Source organism: Notamacropus eugenii, chromosome 5 (genome assembly GCF_028372415.1).
Source record: "Notamacropus eugenii isolate mMacEug1 chromosome 5, mMacEug1.pri_v2, whole genome shotgun sequence".
NCBI classification, from domain to species: domain Eukaryota; kingdom Metazoa; phylum Chordata; class Mammalia; order Diprotodontia; family Macropodidae; genus Notamacropus; species Notamacropus eugenii.
The window spans coordinates 177,606,327-177,626,675 of record NC_092876.1 but is presented as its reverse complement, the minus strand read 5'-3'; the positions used below and the strand labels follow the sequence as shown (position 1 = coordinate 177,626,675).

General features: G+C 40.2%; 1 protein-coding gene across 3 annotated transcripts in view; it reads right to left on the bottom strand.

The window, feature by feature from the left end:
* KCNJ5 (potassium inwardly rectifying channel subfamily J member 5) overlaps positions 1-20,136 on the bottom strand; it is a 55,520-nt gene extending 35,384 nt beyond the window's left edge. For 2 of the 3 annotated variants that reach the window (XM_072611566.1, XM_072611565.1), the window contains exons 1-2: positions 19,808-20,136; positions 17,018-17,110 (exon numbers count right to left, since the gene is read on the bottom strand). The gene's annotated coding sequence lies outside the window, so the exon portion shown is untranslated. The remainder of the gene's footprint in view (positions 1-17,017; positions 17,111-19,807) is intronic. The other variant, XM_072611567.1, reaches the window with a different exon arrangement.
* Between the last annotated feature and the right edge of the window lie 213 nt (positions 20,137-20,349).

Here is a 20,349-nt window from a genome sequence, read left to right as displayed (position 1 = left end):
GTACAGAGGATTGTCCAACTCAAAGTATAGACTTACCAGGAGAGGGGATGTTTGTCTCCCAGGATTCTAGTCTACACTCCTTCAAAGGATGACAAAGAAGGAGAACCTTAGGAAGGGGTACCCATAGTGATGGGCTGACCAGAGGCAACTGTGCTTCGTGCTATCATAGGACATTAAAAGGCTGACAAATGAGGTACAAGGAAGAAACACGACCCTTTCAGATACAGATAGTGTGCCTATTTGCTTTGTGTGAGTAGAGCTATTTGTTACAAGCAAGGATGTCTGTTTGGGGGCAAGGGGAGTTATGTAGAAATAGGAATGGAGAATAGTGATGGTAAAATAGCGATAATAAAAAGAAAAGAAAAAAGAGCATTGGCGAAATACTAAAAAAAACAAAAAAAAAAGGCAGAAGGAAATTCAGAAGGGAACATGAGCAAAGAGGGAACATTACTGTCATTGTAAATTTAATGTACACTTTAAGAATTCCAAACCATATATAAGTTCTCAGTTTCACATACAATCTTTTCTGTTCTCTGTATATTGAAATGTTCGTGTTGATTGATGTTTATTAGGTTCATAATAAAAAGGAATCATGTTTCTCTGAAGATGAAGTGTCTCTTTCTCCATGGAAGAAATCCTCCCCACTCTTCCCCCTGTTGGCACCCCAGGGTAAAGCCTCGGTTGTAGCATACTAATCTCTCTCTCATAATCCCTCTTTCAAAAGATAATCTTGCAAATACCAGAAGTCAGCTATCATGTCCCCTTTTGTCTCTGTAAGTCTTATTTTTTAGGCTAATTACACCCATTTCCTTCAATAGAAAGGGTACAGCCTATAAGCCTCTCACTATTTTGGTCAGCCTCCTCCAGATGTGCTCAGGGTGGTCAATGTCCTTTCAAAAATATGGTCCCTAGAACTGAACACAATATTTGAGATGATATGCCTAGAACAAATCCAGTAGAATTTGTATGCCTCATTCTAGACCCCATTCATGTGCTAATGTAGCCTAATAAATATTGTGTTAGTTTTTGCACCTGATAAATGATCCTTTTAATTTTGCTGTACACTAAAACCTTCAGCTCTTTTCTTTTACATGTTGTCTAATCATTCCTCCCCCATCCTATAGTTTTGCAGCCAATCAAAACCAACCAACCAAACAAACACATCCCTATTAAATTTCATCTTATTAGATTTGGCACAACATACTAATCTGGCAATATCTTTTAGCATCTGAGTTCTGTTATTCTATGTGTTTACTTTTTGCCCTCTCTTGCCTGTTATCTGCACATTTGAAAAGCATGCATTCTGGGACTTCATCCAAAGCACTGATGAAAATACTGAACAATCGATCCCTGGGACACTCCACTAGAGACCTTCAGCACTAAGTTTTTAAATTTCATATTACTTTTTATCATGCCACCTAGCAGTCTTCTAGGCTTCCTCTCTGTCATTAATTGGTACGGGCTCAGGAAATGCAAATTTATTTTTATATAATAGTCTCAATGGAACACCATTAACAGGTTAAATCTCCCAACTTGCAAAGTCTTATGGAAAAGGACTTCTGGATTGTCCTGTCAGTTTCTCCTTCTTTTCAATATGGGTTCATGGGAGCAGATTATATATTCATGATCTGTATTGAAATTTGCAAGAAATTAAAAATTTGCCCGTGCTCATGCGGGGAATGATGATGTCTCATGAGCTGACTGAGATCTACATTGAAGGCTAGAGATAGAGAGAATTCAGATTCCTTTTATTAAAAAGGCCTCAGAATAAAGTATGTCTGATGGATTCTATTCATTGCTACAGAGCTGTCCCCCTAAGAGATATTCTCCAATTGTCAAGATAACAAGTAGTCTACAAACAGCGGATGCTATATAAATGCTAATGATGAATGTTCCTGACTGAAGGAAAATGAAAGCTTAGATTTCTCTGCAGCTTTTGTTGGCTTGTCCCTTTCCTGATGAGATGCTACAAACACCAGACCCTTGGATCGATCCTCTTTGATCTATAATGGGCTAAGTCATCTATTTGAGAACCTTCCCCTTCTCCTTATAAAAGATAGACTAGGGACATAAAAGAAAAAGTCCAAACATCCTTGTTCTTTTGGAATTACAAGGAAAGTTTACATAATTCTCTGGAATCAAGTTCAGCTTTGGATTGAGGCACAAGGACAGAGGTTTTCCAGACTAGATGTCTTAGAGAGAAGCCCCAAGGGAAATGAGCTATTTGGTGGTCTCATAATTGGTCTTTACTAATTGACAAAAACCTCCTGAGGTCATAAATTTTAGAGGTTGGAAAGATTCTTGGAGGTTGTTTAGTGTGACTGCCTCATTTCAGAGATGAGAAAACTGAGGCTACATAAAAATAAACTATTCATATTTCAGTGTTTCTGTTACTCTCAACTTCAAGCCCTAATTTGAAGGCTTTCATTTTCAATCTCTCCTGTACGTCCCACATTCATAAACTCATAGAATGTTAGATTTGGAAGGGATCTTAGAGATCAATAATCCAACACCTGTGTTTTCAGATGAGGAAATTGAAATTCAGGATTTTTTACTTTTGTTGACCAAGAATGAATGAAAAATATTGATGAAGCCAGGTACTGTGCTAAGTGCTGGGGACAGAAATATAAAATAGTCCTTGCTTTCAAGGCTTGCATTCTAATAGGAGAAGAAAAAAAAAATTCTCTACCTAGAAAAGTGGGTGGGGTGCCAAGTGATGCAGTGGACAGAGTGCTGGACCTGAAGTCAGGAAGACTCATTTTCCTGAGTTCACATCTGGCCTCAGACACTTAGTAGCTTTGTGACCCTGGGCAAGTTGCTTCACCCTGTTTGCTTCAATTTCCTCATCTGTAAAATGAGCTGGAAAAGGGGATGATAAAACACTCCAGTATCTTTGCCAAGAAAACCCCAAATGGGATCACAAAGATTTGGACATGACTGAAAAACAACTGAACTATAACAAGAGAGAAGAGGGTAGCATTGTGACTTGGTTTCTGGAAAGATGAGAAAAAGCTTGCCTGAGAGGGATTGGTAGGATGGTCAGAGGTTAGGCCACCTAGTATAGAAATGGCTAGGAACAATACAGCGATTCAACACAATTCCAAAGGACTCATGATGAAGTATGTTATCCTCCTCCAGAGAAAGAACTCATATTGATTGAGTACAGACTGAAAAGAAATGCTATTTTTCTTGCTTTCATTTTTTTCTTTTGTTCAAATCTCCTTGTACAAAATGACTAATATGGAAATGTTTTATATAATTGTACATGCATAACTTATATCTGACTTTTTACTATCTCAGGTTGGGGGGAGAGGAGGGATAGAATTTGAAACTCAAAACTTTAAAGAAAAATTTTTTAAAAATTGGGGGGAAATGACTAGAAGGTAGTATGGCGATTCTAGATATGATAAAGCTTACCTATCAGAGTCCACAGTCCAAGTTCCAACTGCAAAGGGATGAGGGTCTGGCTTTCAAAGCCCCTTCCAAGTCTGAAGCATTAACCTTATAATCATTCTAGTCATCCAGGTATACAACTTGAAGTCACTCTTGACTTTTTACTCTCCCTTACTTGTTCATATCTAATATATAATATTACTAATATAATAATATATAATATAATATAATAATATAATATTATATTATAGTATATAATTCTCGTCAATTCTATTTCCATAATATTTCTTGCAAGAGAGTCTGCATGATAGATAGAGGGCCAGCCTCAAAGCCAGGAAAACTGGAATTGAAATCCACCTCTGAAACATATGAACTGTGTAACTTTGGGCATGTCACTTAACTTCTCAATGATCTAGGCTAGAGGTGTCAAACATCCAACCAGGAACTCCCTAGTGTGGCCTGAATCTGATTAAATTTAGCTAGGAAATATTTAACAAAAATCAATAAAAATTCAATAGAAAATAGATAATGTTAATATGTGATTTTCTAAGACAATATGTGGCATACAAAGATCCTTGTATTTGCCTTGCCCTGTGTATTTGAGATGGACACCACCGATCTAGGCCACACTCTAAGATTATAAGTTTCAGAAAAGATGCTGACCTTCATTGGCAGAGGAAGATTCCTCCCCTGGGAGTCTGCTATACCAATGAAATCACAGGTCCAATCTTTATCCTTAACCTCAATATTTCTTTCATCCACCCTCTTTTTTCTCACATGACTAATACCTTACTTCAGGCCTTTCTAAACTCACTCCTGGACTCTCAGAGTTCCTCCTAATTGGTCTCCCTATTTCCACGTAGTTGACAAAAGCAATTTTTCCCAAAGCTCAGTTTATACCATATTAGTCCCTTGCTCCATAGTCTTTCAGGGACTCCTTGTTGCTTCTAGGATAAGCTCAAACCCATCTGCTTGATACTTAAAGCTTTTCTGTCTGACTCAGTCTACCTTTCCGTGACTTCCTTTTTATTCTCTCTATGCTCCAGCCCAATTGGCCACCTTGCTGTTCCCAGAGCCCAGTGTTTCCTTTTCTCCTTCCATGTCATTATTCATGACACTCGCAATGCATGGAATACACACCTCCTCTCTAAATGAAAGATCCTGGGCAAGACACAAGAGAAAGATTCGACTGTTGAATAGCATAGGGCCAAAGTCAGGTCCCCATGGGGGAGTGGAGTGAGAAAGAAGAGTCAAAGAGCATTCCTCTGGGTACCAGATCTGTTATCCCTCTCCCCTAGGGATCAGGCTGTCATCCAGGGCTGCTGAACATTATTAGTATTAACTAGCATTTACATAACACTTTAAGGTTTGTGAAGTGTTTTACATAAGTTAGTTCATTTGATCACCACAACAACCCCATGAGGTGGCTGCTATTAGTATTATTTCCAATTTTCCAGATACAGAATCTGAGGCAGACAGAACTCAAGTTACTTAATCAGGATTACATAGCTAGTAAGTCTATGAGGCAGGATTTGCACCTAGTCCTTCCCAAGTCCAAGCATATCACTTAGTCCTCTATTCCATCAAGTTACCTGCAGCGACTTTTACCTCGTCAAGGTCACACAGGTGGCAAATAGTTAGGACTAGAAACCCAACTCTTTCTATTCCAACAATGTTCTTTCCAAGCTGTGCTGCTTCTACCTTGTAACCCCACATCTTGGATGACAAAATAATAATGATGATGATAATAATAATAAAAATAATAATTATTGTGATTTTATTTTCAAAGCACATGAGTTCTTATCAGGACTATTATTAGCCCCATTTCCTAAATGAAGATATTGAGGTCTGGAGAGATCAAGTGGTTTGTCCAATCCAATCCAACAGGAACCTATTAGTGCCTGCCATATTCTCTGCATCTTGAGCTAGGTGCTGAGGATTCAAAGATAAAAGGGGAAAAGAATTACTATCCTTAAGGAGTTTTCATTGCCCTAGATGCCATATGCCTTACTCATTGGAGTGAAGGGAGGGAAGATGGGGAACACCAACTAACTGAGCTACAGAGCATTTTACATCATAAACCCTGAAAACCTTTAAACTATGATGAAACTATTGGCTTTGGAACCAGATGAAGGGAAGAGGATGCTGGGGCTGGGGAGCCAAGGGACGGGCTGCAGCCAGAAGACTCACCCAAGGCACTGTTTGTCTTGTGGCTGCCAGGATACTGCTGTAGCCATTCTCAGGTTTCAGGATGGCAGATGCCCCTGGCTAACTGGCTGCTCATTTACACTGCATCCTTTGAGGATTTCCCATCACAGGGATGAAGAAATAACAAAACCTCATGCATTACTTTTTGGTATCTGGAGAGAAACAAGTACCCTATTAGGAGAACTGTGGTCAAATCCCTTAGTCGCTGTCATTTAAAAAAAAAAAAGAAGAAAACAACCTAGCAGAATTTCAACTAAAGTGAAAACCAAAAAAGACAATTAAATACCATTAAACAGTGTCTGTTTTTCGTGGAAGACCAGGCTCACTGTACAGCATCTACTGTCTGTTCTCAAAAAGGACCATGACATCATGAAGGTGATGCCATGACTTACAAGAGAATTGGATTTCAGTGAGGGAGGGCTGTGTCTCACTCTCTCCCCCAGAACCATCTGGGTCCAGTGCATCTGATGAGAGGTTGAAGGAGCTGATCTTTTCTAGGGGAGTTTTCTCTTTAGAAAAAAATATCCAGGGGCAAAATCATTCTTTATTTGAAAGAAGTTTTCAATATGCATTTGAATAAATTAGCAATTCAAAATAAAAGTAAGGAAGAGCTAAGAACAAGTTACAAGTAAAGGGTACGGATTTTCAAAGGTCTGCTGTGTTTGTCTTTCTCTGGAGTAATTCAACAAAGATAGAGAAAGGTTTGCTAAGCAATCCTATCAGCCAGGAAGCTGGAAGATTTTTGGCTGGGTTTTTTCTTCTATTCTGGGCAGATTTACTTCCCCTCAAGAATCAAAGAAGCAAGTGACCCTGAGAGCTGAGAAGCTGACAAAGGCCACTTCCTCTAGCTCCCTAAATCTATTTCCCTTCCATTTTAAATGTGAATTACCCATGGACACACCGCTTATATTCTCCAGAATTATGGAGACAGTTTATTCCTATTATTCTGTTTGATATTATTGTTAATTCTTGGTCTCTGAAGATTTGCATATGTGCTGCTCTTTTACCAAGATCCGTCTCTGAGACAATTGGAAATGAACGTGGTATGATCTGAGAAGGAGGGGAACTGATTATATAAGAACAAGAGGTTTTAGAAGGACATTTCTAGGACTGGGCCCTTGGAGAATGTCAGGCATGACATGTAAGAACAACAATAAAAGAAAAGCCCAGCAACTCTCAGGAGAGAGAGAAAAATGACAGAGAAAGCAGCTGAAAACAACAAACCCAACTCTAGATGTCTTTGTACTGATGCATGCCTGCAGCATGGGTAATAACACTTAAGAGAATGCTTTATCGGCATCCACAAAATAGGCAACGCCCTCCAGGGCATTGGGTAGCTAGGTCTTCCATGGAAGATTGGTGGAAAGAACAGTCCAGGATCAAGAAGAGTGGATGGGTTGCTATCTGTATCCTTGAAGGGATCGCCCCCTTAGATGGCTCACACTAAAACACCAAAGCATTTCTACATGACTTGGGGGTATATGGTCTCATCTCATTTGTGTTCTGCTATCGTAGATTTATTATGTACGTATGTATACATATATGTATACATACATATATAATATTTATATATTCTACATATATATTATTATATATATACATGTGCATACCTATGCATATATGCATATATTATTACTATCTTGCAAATGAATAAATTGAAGCTGAGAGAGGTAATATGATATTGTACATAAAGATCCTTGCAGATATAGGTTTAGAAAAGAGGCAGCTAGGTAGCACAGGGAATATAATGCTAGGTCTAGCGACAGAAAGAACTGAGTTCAAATCCTGCCTCAGACATTTATTAGCTGTGCAACCCTGGGCAACTCACTTCATTCTGTTTGCTCTAGTTTCCTCATCTGTAAAAGGAGTTGGAGGATGAAAAGGCAAACCACTCCAGTATCTTTGCCAAGACATCCCCAAATGGGGTCAGGAAGAATTAGATAAGCTGAAACAAGTGAACAGCAATAAGGCGGACTTAGAAAACCACACAATAACACTACCTATGTTCTATTGTATTTTTATTTATTTGGTGAAATATTTTCTAATTACATTTTAATCTAGTTCCAGTGGCTTGCTTGACAGTTCTGCCCTAAGTCACAAGGCTAGTCAGTGACAGAATTGGGACTCTGGCTTAGGTCTTCTGAAGCCAAAGCAATGCTCTTTTCATAACATCATATGTGTACAACACATGCACACACGTGCACGTACACATACTTGCTATATGTACATATACTATATGCCCATGCATATCTAGGCAATGTACAATGCACATATGGATCTATACATGTCTATACACATGCACACATGTAGAATACATTTGTATACTTCCTCATGTAAACATGTTTGCTTCATAAGTGTGTTATAGTGTATAATACATATATGTGTTATGAACAGTTATACCCATATATACTTATACATAAACATATATGATGCATGCACACACACACACACACACACACACGGTATAATGTGATGAGCATTGTTTTGGGTTCAGAAGACTGGAGTCTGAGTTGCAGTTACCAGCCCTGTCACTTAGGGGACATTCTCTTACTTCTTTAAACCTCAGTTTCTTCATTTGTAAGATGGGGATGACAATACTTTAACAAGGGGCTGTTGTAAGGATCACAGGAGACAACCTAAATAAGGCCCTTTATAAGCTATCAACTGCTATATAAATGTCAGCCGTTATTATGGATATGTCATTAAATAATAAAGGAACTCAATAATTAAATCAAAGAGGGAAACCATTGCATCTTCTAGAGGCCCCAAGGGATGGATTCTTGGGTGGATGCCAGTTTGCCAGTGAGGCTGGGGGAATGTGAGGGAGGAGAGAAGATCGCCAGAGGGGTACAGTGGAAGAGATGACAAAAGAATATGAATAGTAGAGAAAACATGAACATTCATACGCGGACCCTGGCCGGAGCCACAGAAAGCAATCCTGGGTAAACAAGCAAACTGAGAGTCAAACACAGGCGTGAGATAGCTGGAGGGGAAACTAAAGAGTGAAAATGAGATCCTGAAGAGTGAGCAAAATGGCCACAGACATTACTCCAGGAGACTGATAGGAAGGACTCACAGGGAACGAGCAAACGCAGATACAAGAGTCAGAGAATGAGTGAGGCAGAGGGAGCCAGAGAAAAATGGAGCTTTAGAAAGGATGGTGGATGGTGGAATGAAAAGAGCACTATTGGCCTTGGAATAGGCATTCTGGGACTGTTTTTCTTAATGTAGATATTACATTACATTTCAACATAAGTGCTTTCCTTTATAATTCTATGTTGTTGGTTTTATAGATTTAGAAACCTGATTCTGGGAAGGGGTCTGTAGGCTTCCCCAGAGTGCCAAAGGGGATCAGGATACAGAAAGTGGTGCCTTTGAGGCACAAAAGGTGTTTCTGCCATTTATTAGCTGTGGACCTTGGAAACATCATGACACCATATCTGAGCTTTCATTTTCTTATAAATAAAATGAGGGGTTGGACTAGCTGATCTCTAAGACAAGTGGTAATAAAGGTAGAGATTATACAACACATCCTTGTGGGTTGGAAAAATGGAGCACCTACTGAATACCTAGCATAATGTGATCTGGTAGGGAGAATTATACATTAGAAGCTCTCTTTCATAAACTAACAGGTGACAAAAACACAGGCTTCAAAATATCCTTGAAAATTCAAAATAAATTATACTAAAATTAGAGAATTGTTGCTCAGTTGTGTCCAACTCTTTGTAACCCCATTTGATGTTTTCTTGGAAAAGATACTGGAGTGATTTTACATTTCCTTCTCCAGTCCATCTTGCATATGAAGAAACTGAGGCAACCAGGGTTAAGTGACTTGCCCAGGGTCACATAGATAGTGTCTGAGGTCTGATTTGAACTCAGGAAGATAAGGCCCAGTGTTCTGTTCACTATGCCCCCTAAGGGCCCAAACTAGAGCATTATCATGGGAAAAAAAGAAACACATCCAAAAACCCTGTTGCCTACCATCTTTAGCATATAACATGGACCCATAACAATTTTAAAATAATATTTTAATAGATATTGCCATATCAAATCCTCCCAGCTACATGGAACCAAAAGGGGAAAAAAAAAGTCAAAATATAAGCACCTAATCGAGGAAATAAAAACCATTGTAGGAGTAGGAAGAAGTACATCTAATTTCTATTGTCCTGTCTACTACTAGAATAGTACCAAGGATGCTGTCAGGAATCCTGCAGAGAACAAGTTTACATTCCAATAATTTTACTAAATTACAGAAAGCAGTTATTTAATTCACCTGTGCAGTCATCCACAGAGCATTAAATATAAAGGAATAATATAGCACACTAACCATTTGTTCCAGAATCATTTATAACTGAATTCCATCAAACAAGATAAAAAAGAGATAATAATAACTATAAAACCAACATCCTACTGCTTTTTATTCAACTACAAAAAGCAACTATTTCATCAATCTTGGAAAGCGTCTGAAAAATATAAAATAATCCCCAATGGATGCAATCAGAAATCGTGACCAAATAGTACAAGAGAATCTATGCCGCTCAAAGGTAGACAAGACTATGAAATTATCCTCACATCCCCAAGACAGCTAGACCACTGGAGGAGTCTTCTGATAGCAGCCCAGGGCTTGGGCCTTCCTTAGTTGGGGGCCAGAGCCACTAGTTACAACAAAATTTAAAGACTTTGGGGATTTGAGATATAAAGTATTCTATGAGTTACTTGGTTTTTATCCATCTCTTATCTGAATCAAAAAAACTCATGAGACTATGATAATAGCCGACATTCATATATACTTTGAGGTTTGTAAAGCACTTTCAATGAATCATCTCAATTGATCATAGAATGTTAGAGCTGGAAGGGACTGTTGAGATCAGCCAGTTCAGCAGTTATTGATCACTGTGTGTGTCCTAAACCCTTATTCTGGTGAAGCCTATCTGATCCTTCTGAGAATAAGTTTTTTAATGCATAAAATAAAATACATAAGATAACAAAGAAAATCAATTATATTGAAACACAATTTTTGGAATATTTAAAAAACAAGTTCACAGACCCTACCCACCCAAGTTAAAAAACCTTATTCTAATACAACCTCTCATTTTAATGAGGTAAAAAGTGAGGCTGAGAGAGGGGAAGTGACTTATCTAAGGTCTTGTAAGGGGCAAAACCAAGATGCAAATCCAGATCTTCTGACTCATCCAAGGAATCTTTATTCCTTCTAAAATAAAAGAATTGTCAAGGCATACCATGGATAAGATTAAACAATGAAGAAAGGCAGTCAAATGCAAAAGCGATAAGGCAAAAGGCTGAGCAAATTGGAATTAGAAAGTGGAAGAATAATTGGGCCCCTTAGCCTAAGCATGAGAACAGGAGGGTTGTCATGGGATAGAAGCAGTGAAATAGAAAAGAAGAGATGAATACAGGGTGGCATTTGGAGGGAGAAACTGAGCAGACTTGATGACTGACTGGGTGTCAGAGGATAAGGCCGCCCAGGTTTCAAACCTGGCACCTTAAAGGATGTCATTGTTATGTTCAGAGTGAAGGAATTGGGAGGGGGAGCTAGTTTTCGTGAAACAAATGGTGAGCTTAACTTTGGACAAGGCAACTTTGTGGTTCTGGCAGACAGTCTAGTGAAAATGTACAGTGGGTGGCTGGAGACATATGACTGGATCTCAGGTAAAGAGTGTACAACTAGAAATAAAGATCTGGGAATGTGAAGGAAGTAGCACTTCTCTACATTTAAAAACCGCCTTGGGTTTCTGTTGAAATGCACTTAAAAATTCCCAGCATAACAATATATGACTGTGATAATGTGTTAGGTTCCTATCCATCTGAGTTGTAAAATTACAGGTCTTTCTTTAATGCTTTCACTTTCGTGAGGATAAAGGGCCTGGCTCCACTAAAAAAACTAGAAGCAGGCTTGCCAGAAATCTCTGGCAGAGGCCAAGCTACAGAATGCAGACGTCTGTTGATTCCCGCACTAGCAGGTGAGAACAACCATGGAAGCCAAGGATGTATCTTGAGTGACATGGAAGTCCTGGGGAGGAAAGTGAAAGGCGTTGAAATGTAGGTGATATATATTTTTTAATCTCTTCTTCCAGTTGAAGGCTTGAGACTCTGGAAGCTAAGGGAGAATTCATGAAGTGAGCAGCTGGGCATGCAGATGGTATCAAAGAACAGGATTAAATTTTCTGGACCATGGTTTAAGAATGATGGGCTCTTGACAAGGAGTAGAGTTCAAGACTCACCTCATGAGGGCTAGAAAAAATAGCTTTATCTGGAAGCTTACCAACCTGATTAAAAGGACTTTAAAATGAAAATTGTGAGAGGGAAGGAGAAAAAAAAATGTTCAGATGCAATGGCAAAAACTGTGGAGGACATCTGGAGCGACAGAAAAGAATAGCAGAAGATTGGAAAATCATAAACCTAGACACAGAAGGGACCTCAGAAAGAAGGAGCCTGGTAAGTTTCAGAAGAAAGTGACAGGGGAAAGGGCTAAAAACAATTTATATAATTTTATGTTTCTGAATCAATTAAGAGAGTATGGAGAGAGAGCTGGAATTTCTTTTTTTCACATCAGCACATTAGCTCTCTAATTTACGCACTCACACACACACACGCTCCAACAATCTGAGATAAAAGGGAAGATGACTTAAGAAAAATAGGAGACTCTCAAAACTGAAATTGTCACAATGAAACTGCAAATTATAGTGATCAAGAAGAAAAGAGTGGAGGAATAATTCCTCTAGAAACCAGTGTTGCTGCACAGGAAGCTCTCTAATGTGAAAAGAATATCTTGTAATATACTGTGTTATGGAAATGCTTGTTTTATCCCATGAACTAAAAATTAAATAACAATTTTTAAAAGAGCATCTACAAATAATGGAAGGAGATTAACCAAAGACACACAGGAAAATTGAAAAAAAGATATAAGAGGAGGATCAGAAGGATGTTCTTCTTAGTCAGTTAATTTCATCCCTTAAATTCTGAGATATTATGATTCTAATACTAAAGTCCAGAATGAGCTTGTAAAAATGCTAAGGACAATTGTAAACAAAGGCATTTTAAAGCATATTGCATTATGCGAAGAACAAGGAAAGGGTAGGACTTCTGTTTGGTGCAGATACTCTGCACACAGTAGGTGCTTAAGGTGTTGTCATAAATGATTATCAAAGAACAACCACAAAACTCCTATTTTGTATATATTTTCTATGTGATGGATAATGACCTTCAGATTGGAGAGATAGGTCAAAGATGCTTATGGGGAACTAGAATTTAATAACTTTTCTTTTTAGAGTGTTTCAAAGTTTGTGAAGCACTATTCTCACAACTCTGTGAAGTATTATAAGTATCATTATCCTCATTTTATAGATGAGGATACTGAGGCAATGAGTGGTGAAGTGATGGTAGCATGACTAGCTGGCAAATATCTGAGGTAGAATTTAAACCCACATGCCTTTATCTCAAGTCTAGTGATCTATCCATTACATCATATTCTTTTTCAAAATAAATAAGGACAGGGTAAGAGGGTTTCTGATGGACCTCAGAATCACTTAGTCTGAGTATCAGAAGAACTGAATTCTTAGCTTTGTTGTTATTTAGTTGTTTCAGTCGTGTCTGACTCTTTGTGACCCCATTTGGGGTTTTCTTTGTAGAGATACAGGAGTGATTTGCCATTTTCTTCTCAGCTCATTTTACATTTGAGGAAACTGAGGCAAACAGAATTAAATGCCTTGCCCAGGGTCATACAGCTAGTAAGTGTCTGAGGATAGATTTGAACTTAGGAAGATGAGTCTTCCTGACTCTAGGTCTGGCAATCTATCCACTGTGCCACCTAGCTTTCCTCTGAGCCCTGGCCCTGCCATTAACCTAGCTGTGATGCTTGGGTAGGTCACTTTCCCAATGTGGGTCTCAGTTTTGTCAGCTATGAATGGAAAGAATTGGACTAAAGGATCCTTTCCAGCTCTAATATTGTTTGAAGTTTAAGTAGGAGATGTAGTTCTTTTTTTTGAAGTAGGTAGGGAATATACTGTATATAACATCAATAAATAGAATAATCATCTACAATATGCCAGGCACTGTGCTAGTGATTATAAAACAAAAGTGAAACAAGTCCTGCCTTCAAGAAACTTATATTCTTGCAAGAAAAAAAAAAATATCACAGATAAGCAGATGAAACATAAGTACAAGGTAATTTGGGGGGAAGCAGCAGGGGAAATGGGGAAAGATCTTAAGTAGAATGAAGGAGCTAGGAATTCTAAGAGGGAGAGGGGAGTGGGGAGTGCATTCTAGTCATGGAAGACAGACTCTGTGCAAGCAGAGGGGGAATGATGGAATGTCATGTAAGACAACAGATAGTCAACTAGCATCGATTGAACTCCTACTCTGTGCTAGGCAGCAAGCAAGTCAGTTTGACTGGATCAAATGGCGTATAATGTATAATGAAACAAATTATATTGCATATGAAACAGACACACTTATTATATGTGTGTATAAATTTTGAATGTGGTATTGATTTGAAGTGCAATAGTGTATGTTCCATGCCAGTTTGGAATGGACAAGATGTTTTAGGAAGTGTGAAATAAGATTTTATATGTAGAATGGGGAAATAATATGGAGTGCCTTGGAATGCACAAGATTTTTGAATTGCATAGTAGGCAATAAGTTTTTGAGGAGAAGACATGATAAAAAAACTTATTTGGTAGTTTGACAATGGTACGTGGGGTGGATTGGAAAGTGAAGACACCGTAGACAATGAGGCCAACCAGGAGATTGTTTTAGTAATCCAGGTCTGAAGGGAAATGGCCCTGGGCTAAAGCAGGGATGGGGGGATTACAGAAGAAGAGATGAATCTAAATAAATTTGAGGATAGGACCTCTTTTTATTGGTCTTTTTACTCTGAGTATCTAGCACATAGTAGGCGCTATGAATGCAGTTCATATATTCATAGTAGGTACAATGAATTGGGTTATCTACAATGATTGATTGCATTTTTTTTTCAGTGTAGTGGAGTCATTTCATCTCTCTTTTCCAATGCATACCAGAGAATGTTGGCTCACAGAAGCGGGAACTGGTTGGCTTTAAAGCAGAGACAAACAGCACATACCCAAACCCAGTTGGGGCAAGCAGTACCCAAACTGAGCCAGACAGATATGAGCGAGAGAAAGATACGAGGGCAGGTGCCTAAGAGACAGATTCTCTGTCTCCTTGCCTTTTTGTGGTCACAGAGCACTAGTGCTGCTGGCCAATGGCCTGTCAGAACATTTCTGTCTCTTTACTCCACTGTTAGGGAGATAATGAACCAGCCTCTGGGGCCACGTGTTAAAAAGTCTGATTCATACTCTTCACTTGCTGCAAGGATCTTTGGAAAGTTACCTCTCCCCTCATGGCCTCTGTTTACTAGAATAGCCTGCTTATCAAAATGCCAAGGTGGGAGGAACTAAAAAAAAAATCAGACTGACAGGAATTCATCTAGTCTATCTCAAAGCCCTGGATCAAAGTCCTCCTAGGAAGAAGATGCCTGCTCCTTGACCTTAAAAAATCTCCCGAGGATGAGATTCTAGTGGTCTTTGTTTAGTCTAACTTTAAGCCCTCCAGATGCATTTTAAAATGAGTGCCTCTTATTCTATCTTTAGGGAAGTTGGAAAAGGCCTTTTGTTACTGATGTTATTCTAATCAGAATAAACATACTTAGAAATATAGTCCACTCTGGATTTTTCAATTAAATGGAACAAGTATTGATTTGAAGGTGGGCTATCTACTTTTGTCGGTTTTGTTTGTTGTTGAGTCACGTGCTGGTCTTCTTGACCCTGTGGACCACAGCATGCCAGACCCTTGTACTACCTTCCGCTGTCTCCTGAAGTCTGTCCTAGCTCACGTTCATTGCTTCCCTCCATCTCATTCTCTGCCTTTCCCTTCTCCTTTTGCCTCCAATCTTTCCCTACATCAGGGTTTTTTTCAAATGAATTCTGTCTTCTCATTATGTGGCCAAAGTATTTAAGCTGCCTTGAATTATCTACAATGAATTTTTAATCCCCACATGTCTCTCCTAGATCACTTAGCTGGCCCAGTTCCTTGTCCCTCCCTCCCCTCAATTTTTTTCTTCCCCCAAAGTACCAGACAACATTTGATCAGGGAGTGCAACACATTATAATTTAAACAAAACATAATTAGAAATATAAATTTGCTGCCAAAATGATCCCATAATACACTCCAAGGCCACATAGACAATTCTCTGTCTTTGCTCCCCTCCATCAGCACAGAGAATCCAGAGTCAATTCACATGGGAGAATCTGAAACTTTTTTTCTGACAGGCTTTGTAAAGCCTTATGGGATTATGACTGGGGAGTTACAGGAGGGAGCTGATTCATTTTCTGAATAGTCTCCAGTCAGGACTATGAGTTGGCTTCCCCTGAACATTTAAGGCCTTACAGTAGAGAGGGGTTGCCCTGAAGCATAATGGAGGAGAGGATTTAAGATTTCCTTTGGTTTGTCCATTGTATAGTGGAATGAACAATGAAATTAGGATCAGAGGAGCTGAGGTTTGAAACCTGGATTAACTATCAATGCTTAACACTGTAACAAGACTTTTGGGACACCCTACACACACACACACACACACACACACACACACACACACACACACACACACCCTATTAAACAAGTTGCTGTTATGTAGTTGTGTCTGACTCTCTGAGACACCATTTGGGATTTTCTTGGCAAAGATTTACAGTGGTTTGGCATTTCCTTCTCTAATTCATTTTACAGACAAGGAAACTGAAATGACCTACCCACAGTTACATAGCCAGTAGGTGTCTGAGGTCAGATTTGAACTCAAGGAAGATGAGCCATCCTGACTCCAGACCTGGTGTTCTATCCACTGAGCCACCTAGTTGCCCTGTTAACTCAGTACTACAGATATTATCATTCCCATTTTACAGATGAAGAAAGGAGAGGATGAAAAAAGAAGAGAGGAGGTTAAGTGCTCTTATCAATGATCACATAATGAATATCAGAGGTGAGATCTGAACCTCACCACTTAATGTTACTGATTACCTTTTGAACCTGGAAGGAGTCATAGAAATGCTCTAGCCCTCAGTTTTCTCATTTGTAAAATGGGAGGCCAACCTAGAAGATCTCTAACGATGGCCTCTTTTGCTGGTGGAGAAACTGAGAGATCCACAGATCAAAGCTACTGGTGGAGGGTATTGTGTTCCTCTGTAGTGCCCTGAATTCATGCCGTGACAACATAGCCTCTAGACTAAACGCAAATAGGTCATGGGTGTCTTTCCACTACGTGGAGTGTGTTTGGCTATCCATTAGCTATTAAAAACATAAAGGTCAGGAAGGCTTTTAGAGAGAGAAGAGGAAATGAAAACTGGCGAATGGGAATTCCCATTGGTCTCCCCTGCTGTTTCATTACCTTCATCACATATAGACTGAAGCAGACATAAGAATCCCCAGACCAGAGTTCATGCCAGGCACAGCAGAAATCTTCTGGGGCTGAGGGGAGCATCTGTGGGGACAACAAAGGGATTCAGTCCGATTGATGTGAGTGCAGCAGGCAGCTGGGGAATCATGGAGGAACTGCTGTTTGTGACCGAGCTGAGCCGATGTCTCTGCTGGGCTCCATGGTAGGACAGGCTCTGAAGCACCCAGGATACTCTGGGCAGGATTTGTAAAGCACAGGTTGGGAGAAAGTTGTATTGGGAAACCCTGGGGAACTGTGACTTGGATAATCATGACCCACAAAGCTCTTTATTACCTATAGGAAGCTACTAAGGCAGTCTTCCTCCCTTGTAAATCTTTCTGACTGACTTCTATTTCTTCTCTTCTAGTTTGGGTACACTGGACCCTCATGGACCCATCTCTCTCTAAAAAGGTAAACATAATGCTTCAATGTCACCTGGACAGGAATTTGGTAAGAAATACCTGGTTGGGACCCATTTTGTAAGTCCTAGCAGGTACATCCAGCTGTTTGCAGTTTTACAAGAGAAGTGCTTGGGCCTGCGTTGGGATATTGAGAATAGGATGGATGATCTTTTTGTGGGTATAGAGTACTGCTCTGGGGAAGCCTGGTCCTGATTTGTCTGTGCAGACCATATATGTGAGCTGTCATCTTTAATAATAACTCTGACATTGTCACTAGAGTTCAGCTCCATTCCTTCTCAAACACCTGCCCTGGATTTATCCTTTCCACCCTTCCCACCCTCCCCCACTTTTCCCTCACCACTGAATAGGACAAGTTCTATTACATTACACCTGTAAGTGGAATGATGTCATTACTTCTTGCAGTGACAGTCTTTCCTTGCTGTTTACCACACACCGGTACATGCTTCCCACACTAGACACCTTTGTATTACTTTCAGAGTGTGATAACATGGGTCTAGAGCTGTTCTAGAGAATGTAAATTTCCTCTATTCCTCTCTCATTACCAAGTCTTCTCTAGCTCCTCAGTCAGTCTTTCTAGGGAGCCTAAGGACTGCATTCATACCAGCTAGTGAGCTTTGAGATGATACTAGAAAGTAGGTATTGGATGATACAGACCCTTATGAAAAGCTAGACCACTCTTGTGCCCTTGATGATTAGGCAGAGCTCTCAGATATAGCTCCTGAGTTTGTGCTACCCAATCTGAAGTCTAGGATAGACCTTAGAACTTTTGAACACTTGAGGACAAGGGATGGGGTAGGTCTGGAGAAAGGAACTTGACTCCTTCCTGAAATCCAGAGGAACTCACACAGATAGGAGGCAAAGCCCAGTCTCAAGGATCCTTCACTGGGTAATTCCCTCTCTTGCAGAAAGGTACCAGACTTACAGAATTCACAGGGATGACTTACAGAATTCACAGGGATAGCTTACAGAATTTCTCTGTAAGGAGGTAAAAGGGTTCAGTGGGACTAAAGGTACTAATCATAAGATTTAGAACTGAAAGAGACTTCATGGACCATCTAACCCAGGAGTTCTTAACTTTTTATGTTATAGGCCCCACTGGCAGTGTGGTGAAGTCAATGTACCTTTTCTTAGAATGCTTATTACTTACATTAATAACTGAAGGAAATATTAAATTTCAGTTAGAGGATAACGAAAATAAAGATGTAATATTTTCTTATCCAATTTTTCTGACCCCCTGAAATCTAACCATGGGGGCCCTAGGAGATCCATGGAGCCAAGGTTAGGAGCCCCTAAGATTCTAGCCCAAACTCCTCATTTTATAAATGAGAAAACTTAGGCACAGAGAACTGAATTTCCCAGTGCCACACCAGCAGCAAATTGCAAAGCCAGAATTCCAACCTAGAACTTCAGAGCCCAGATACATAGCTTTTTCCAGCATACTATTACCTCCCTCTGGCTTGGCAGGGACCCTAACCACAAGATTCATTGAACAATATTGGAAAATATTATAAGATAGACAGGATATATGGTCTAGTGGACAACTGGACAGGAGATAGAGTATCTGGGTTTGAATTCAGACTGTCATTTACTATGCAGTGGCTTTTGGCTGGTCATTTTTCCTACTTTGGACCTCACTTTCTTCTGCAAAATGAGGAGATTGGACTAGATGACCTTTAAGCCTTCATTCCTATGAAATAAAGCCCAGGAAGGGGAAAAATGTGAAGCAGTGTTTCCTATTTGGCAGTCTTTAAAAGAGAAATCAGATTCTGATGAAGATTTATGGAAAGCACAGGAGTCTATACATCCTATATGCTGTTTTCCATGGCCCTACCACCCCCCCCCCACACACTTTTGAAGCGGCTGATGCCACAGGAATCTCCTTTCCCACCTAATAGCCAGCTAGAACCCTACACACCTCTTTTCCCCTATGCTCCCATTCTTATCTCCATCCCCACCCCGGAACAGAGAGCTTCGTTACCATTGCAGAAGTCTTCCTAAAAACCCCTATTAGGGGCTAACCAGGGGAAAGCAACAATGATTCCTCAAGCTAAAATCCTGAATTACTCCCTCGGTCCCAGTAGCAAGGTCGTCTCCCATTTTCCTGGCTGAACTTTTAACTCCATCCCGTGCCCTTTCCCAGGCTAATCCCTCCGCAGCAGGTGCCCTTTGGTCGTTCGGCCACCTGCTGAATTTGGCACGCATATCCATCCCCTAGGGACGCCGCCTCCCGCTCTACCTCAAAGGCTCGTTCGAGAGTTCACCAACTCCCCTCATTGCTCCCAATGATCAACACAGGACAAAGAAAATGAAGACAACTTACTTGCTGAGAAGGGTGCTTCCTGTGTCCAGCTGACAGCAACTTTGGGGGTAACTGGGCGAACCAGCGCAGGGACCACAGTCAAGGATTCCCTCTGGGACTCTCCAATCTGAGCCATTACCAGCACACGGATGGCTTCCGTCTCCGGAGCTCAGGGTTTCTTAACCTCTTCCTACCTGTGCCTCTCCTTGGCCTGGGGCTATGTGGGTGGAAGCTGGATTGTGCCATCCTGTTCCCTCTTCTGCCTCTTCAATCACTCCCACCCTCCCCTCTCCTGCTTCTTGGCTAGCTAGCTATCTTTGCCATCCTCTCTCTCTCTCTCTCTCTCTCTCTCTCTCTCTCTCTCTCTCTCTCTCTCTCTCTCTCTCTCTCTCTCTCTCTCTCTCTCTCTCTCTCTCTCTCTCTCTCTCTCTCTCTCTCTCTCTCTCCTCTCTTTTCTTCCCTCCTCCCACTGCCCTCTCCCTCTCCTCCCCACCCCCCACCTATTTCTCTTTTTCCAGTAAATGAATTCTCTACATAATAAACCTATTTAAAGAGGAGGGAAT